The sequence below is a fragment of the Meleagris gallopavo genome, chromosome 1 (genome assembly GCF_000146605.3).
Source record: "Meleagris gallopavo isolate NT-WF06-2002-E0010 breed Aviagen turkey brand Nicholas breeding stock chromosome 1, Turkey_5.1, whole genome shotgun sequence".
NCBI lineage: Eukaryota > Metazoa > Chordata > Aves > Galliformes > Phasianidae > Meleagris > Meleagris gallopavo.
The window spans coordinates 122404278-122409956 of record NC_015011.2 but is presented as its reverse complement, the minus strand read 5'-3'; the positions used below and the strand labels follow the sequence as shown (position 1 = coordinate 122409956).

The 5679-nt window shown below is 40.3% G+C and overlaps 1 long non-coding RNA gene across 1 annotated transcript; it reads right to left on the bottom strand.

The window, feature by feature from the left end:
• Window positions 1-3678: 3678 nt before the first annotated feature.
• Window positions 3679-5673, bottom strand: LOC109370821. The gene is made up of 2 exons (XR_004162304.1): window positions 5386-5673; window positions 3679-5072 (listed from the first exon to the last, which is right to left on the bottom strand). It is a non-coding gene; the product is annotated as an uncharacterized LOC109370821 (long non-coding RNA).
• Window positions 5674-5679: the final 6 nt, after the last annotated feature.

Genomic DNA, 5679 nt, shown 5'->3' with positions numbered 1-5679 from the left:
TTTTTTTAAATACAAATTGCTTATGCCAGGAAAAGTGTCTGTGACTTAAACATTGCAGCAGTTTTTCATGAGTGCTGATTTTTTGACGGGCGTCCCAGCCAGGTTGGTTACCGACCTTGTATCATCTTGATTATCACTTCGTTTTCTCACTTCACTGTGAAAAAAAAAACAAGAGAGAAAAACAGCCACACAATAAAAATGTAGTTTAATTAATGTATTGCAGTCAATTAATGTATTCTTATTGAAGTTCAAATTTACTATTTTGTTTCTTCCAGTATATCTTACACAGTTCAACATCACCTAACTCCCAGGAAATACTTTCCGAATTTTTAGTCCACAGAATCAACATGCCTTCTAAGATTTTGTTCAGGAAATTGAATCAATATTTCCATACAAATCACTGTACATATGGTTCCTGATATGTAAGAACTCCACAATGTTCTTTTTTCCCTTTTATTTTCTTTTGCTCATTTTTCTTTAATGTTTTTGCTTCAGTATATTACTATAATAGGTTATATTCAAAGCTGAAAATAAAAAAACAAAAAACTAAATTTCAAGTATGAATTCATCCTCAGAAGAAAAACACAAACTGGATGTCTTGTATACAGACTTAAAAGTCGTGTACGTATGAGAAATTCTGTATCTTTACAGGGCCTCTGTGATAAGGCCTCCTAGAAACTCAAAAGCAAGTTCTTGAATTTCTTGCTAACTAGTATATGTATACGTATTATATATATTTATATATATATAAAATATATATGTGTGTGTGTGTAATATTATATATATATATATATATATATATATATATATATAACTCCACATAATTATAAACATCCAAAATGCTTTGATAGATGAAATGCTGAATCTGTCCATGTAAATGGATGGCAAGCTGGGCTGCAGTATGAATAACTGAATTTGTCCAGGGAAACAAGGCCAGTGGGATTTCCTGAGTACAAGCACTTATACTGGTCTCAGCTAATACTGACAGCTGATAAATAAGCACAGAGAAATGGTATATTGGGAATGAGGAAGAGAAATTTACATTGCCTTTATCCCAGGCCTTTTGGAGACAAATGAGTAGGTGCTATGAAATGGAGCAGGATGTGAAAGCTGGCTGTAAGCAGGCCTGCACATGCAGAAAAATTGATTTATAGTCAAATCCATTGCTACAGTTATTTAATAGCTGACTACTGTGTATTTCATAACTTCTCTGCTTGTAGCTGATAAACTCTTATTAAGCTGTGAAGCACGGAGTAGCAGCATATCTTACTGTTCCTATGTAATATGGTATCTGTAAAATGTTCCATTCAATAACTCTACCTATATAATGTGTACTAAATCAATTTGGCCATGCCATGGAATTTCAAATTTGCATTACAAAAGCACATTACATACATATTTCAGTGTTTTATGGGCATAATTGTGTGAGAACAAATAGCTACATATACATTTTATTGCACTGATTATCTAAGCACTTAATTTTCACTCAAGCAAAGGCTAACTACAGCCTCAACCCTTAAACTAACAACACTGGAAGGGACTGTTCTCTCCATGTCTTCTACATCATCTGTCATCTACTTATACACTACACTATGGTGGCATAACTCTTGGGCCTTTTAATGTTATTTCTCTATCAGAAAGTGAAGCATCAAATAACAACAGCTTGTTGTTATTTCCTTGTCTGCACGTGGACTACTGACCCAGAAAGCTGTAACTATAGGTCTTCCCTGTTCCATTTAATTGGAATCACCACAAGAAAAAGAAATGGGGAGAAAAATATCAATGGCTACAAAAACTAATCAAATTACTGCTCCTTTTTCTCGGATGGTCTTGTTCCTACTAGAGGAATAAGACTTCTTCTAAATTAACGCCTCCTGATAAAATACCCTTGTTTGTGGGAACTTTCAACAAGATTTCATGTGAGATTCAGACTTATCCTCTATTTTTTCCACTGATTTTAGATTTTCAGTCTATTCCCTGTGTGGAAATTCCCTGCCCAAGAACACCTTACCACACTTGTTGAGTGTGCAGAGCCACTTGCCTCCTTCCCCTGTACGTACACACAGTCCCCCACTCTGTCACACCCAGCAATTTTACATTTCTGCTTTGCTTCTCAGCACCCTTCACACCTGGACTTGGGCTGGAGGACAATCACTGACAGGCCTTCTGCTTCTGGAGCAAACGAGGGTTCGTGGTTTTGGTTGGACTAAAGAAATTTTCAGAACATTTTATTTCCTTTATAGTTGATAACACATCCTACTTCACTCTGCATCTTTTCATGCTGTCTGTTACATCATTGCTGAACCCCTATCACCCATAGAGATTGGTGCTTTCCCAGTTCCCCTTCCGTGCCATCTCTATTGCTATCCAGGACAGATTGCTCAGCAGAAAAGCCAGCTAATGGGCTGCTATATGCAGCATGCAGGTTTATTTGCTTTGGAGAGGCGAGTCCCCCACAGCTGTCCAAGCTTGCTGTATGAGTTTGATAACTGGCCATCTAGCATGGCAATGATGATGAGGGAGCCTTCATTCTGCCATTCTCAAAGACATCTGTGTTCACAGAGAAGTGTGAAAGCTGGAACTTGTTACGTACTATCCACAGTTAGAAAAGTTATCTACATGTTTGATTGAAAATGTTATGACATAACATATATATAATAACTATGAACTTGGTTATAAGAGCATGTCTAATGGAGCAGATGTGTACATAGAATATTTGACAGTAAAAACTGAACATGGCAAAGGAGCATGTATGAAGAAAAGCTACTTACTTTGAGTAATGGGAGCAGGAATGCCTGAGAAACAGCGAACGTGTGAACAATGTTTGAAGATGGAAAAAAAAAAAAGTAAAGGAAAATAGGTATGGAATGTAGGTGTGTGAAGGACGTGAGAATCAAGAAGAATATTACAAATAAATGGAGGAGTGAGACTAGGGACTTCTGTCAATTTATGTCAATAGATACACCTTTATATGAAATATGACACTGGCCCACATCTCATTTCCTATAGCAGCCTTCACTCTTCTAAGCCATCTGTCAGATTTACATGCTACCTATTACGCAGGTCATCTTTGTTTGGCAGAAGTTGTTCCTGCAGCCCAAAACGGAGGAGTGCTGTGTTAGACCACTTTATCCATTTTTCTCTTTTTCTTAATGAAGAACTTTTAAGAGAAAGAAAAAACAAACTGAGGGAGCAGTGATCAGATTTGGTAGGCTTTCATTGTAGTGTGAGGATGGCAAGAGTACATTGCCAATTAGTGCTCTGGCATTAAAACTAATGATAACTTTTCCTAAGTTCTTCTCTTCTTGCCTCCTTCATGTTACACACACACACACACACGCACACAAAACAAACTCTTGGCTTCTGAGTGCTTTGTTCATCTCCTCCTGAGGAGCAGGGAGAAGGATGAGGTAATATCAGATGGAGGGTACCATTCTGGCCTTAAAAATAAACGAGAGTTCCTGCTTGGCACTTTGGCATGTGTGTGCTGCAGACTGAGGGAGTTTCTATTTTCATGAAGCAACCACAGCCTACATCATTTCCTTCTGATTGCTGCAGGCAGCTCTGGGCGCAGTTGGCTGGAGTCTTGGAATCACATTTTTCCACACCTTTATTAACAAGTTTTTAAGAAGTTTCAGCTCCTAAACTAAACTAAGCTTTTTGCCTTTTTTTTTTTTAAATTATATATAAAAATGGAGACTCTAGAAGTTAAATTTGAAGCCTAGGACAATGTTAAATCTAAGCTTTTCAAGACAATTTCTCTTGCTTAGCCTAAGACTTTCACCAGAAATTTTTAATTTTTTTTCCACATTAGTTGAAGATTTAGAGAGGCGTAACCTACCAGTTCAAGCAGCAGCTGCTGTGCACCTGGAAATCTTGGACCTGTCCTTCACATAGCAGAGGATGCATCCTAAACTGCAGTTATAAGGAATCCATGAGATCTGAGCCAAAATGGACATTCATCTCCTGCTTTACATGGAACAGGTATGTCATATCTCTGCCTGAGAAACCACAAACCAGCCAAGGCCTTTTCTGGCTCTAACCTGAAGTAATTTGTCATAGATAAGACAATAATTTAGTCAAAGTGTTATGAGCTGAATGAAATGTTCCACATTGTCCTGTCATTTGCCCATTGCTGTATTAGCCCCACATGCTCAACTCAGAATCCTTTTGCTGCCTCCATGATCAATCCTGTGCTGTTTCTGCAGGTTCCTCACTGAACATGATCCTCTCTTGGGACTGCGAGGAGGGATGAGGAAGAACCAGCCTATGCTGCAGGTTGATGTTGCATGTATCTCAGCAGGGTTAATTAGTCTCGTGGTCTGTTATAACAATCTGACTCTACTGCTTCCAGGTACCATGAACTAGTGTAGTGTCCTGACACGCTGCTGTGCTGTGCTGTGCAGACATGGTGCTGAGGTAACTGCTGCCAGACATTAAAAGGCAACAAAAGGGAAAGCTGAGCTGTGGCACACAGAGGACGGGGTTCTTTACTTCTTTACTTCAAAGAAGGAAGGGATGTCATCCAGAGGAACCTAGACAGGCTAGAAAAGAGGACCCACAAGTGCCTAGTGAGGTTCAACAAGGTGAAGTGCAAGGTGAGTTGGGGCAATCCCAGACGTGCAGACTGGGAGAAGAGCTCCTTGAGAGCACGCCCACAACACACAGTTTGAGGCTCCTGGAGACTGCTATGTGCCTGCTGCACTCTGACCATGGGGCAGCCTCACAGCACTCCTTGCTGAAACCTCCGCTGACATGAGCTCGTCCCATATGAGCTCTCTTGTGTTTGGAAGGTCATATCTTCTGCACAGGAGTAGCCTTATTTTTGCAAAATGTTACTCTTTTACCTCATTTTTAATGTACTTCACCAGTGGCCTCAGAGCAAAGCACATGGTTCTGCTTTCATCATTAAGGCCATGTACGACTCTGCCACGCCTCACTGCTGCCCTGCTCAGAAGACCACAGCCTGCTGCTGCTGCTGCAATAACCCACAGAACACACGTGAAGTATCCAATCTGTTCTTTGATCCAGGTAGCTTTTCTCATCCACTGCTCTTTTCTTTGTAACTAATGCTTTAAAGAAAAAAAAAAAAAAAGAGAGAGAGAGAGAAAGAGAGTAAGAAAAGCCTAAGAAGTCAGCATCAGCAGACCTGCATTTATAACCACACTGCTGCAGTTAATGTGCATACAGCTATAATTTAAAATAGCAAATTCAAGTGGAACATAATTGGGATTGCAGTACAAACCCCGACAGGGTCTTACCAGTTTCAGGGGGCTGAGTTAAGGTGGTATTAGAATAAGTTGCTAAGTCTTTTCTTAGTTTTCGGAGCCTCAGTTTGCATTCTTTTTACTCTTTTATTTCCTGATTTTTAAAGGTCTTATGAACCTGTGTCTACGAAGGCACAGAGTACTATGCTTCGGGGGAGCTTTTTTCTGTACGATCACTGGAACCACCATACAGAAGCACACAGGTCATTATGGCCTTCAGTAGGCTCAGTTCAGGTCTGACAGATTTCTTTGTGCCGTGGGATAAGGGACAAGGTTAGGATGTCAGGCAGGGCAGAGGCACAGTTCTTCCCCATCCCCTGCCCGGGCGCACCCAGCACCATCGCTGCTCCCACGTCTTCTTCAAACCGGTCACAGCAGGCAGACGGGGGCCGGGGCACCGAACACCTCCTGG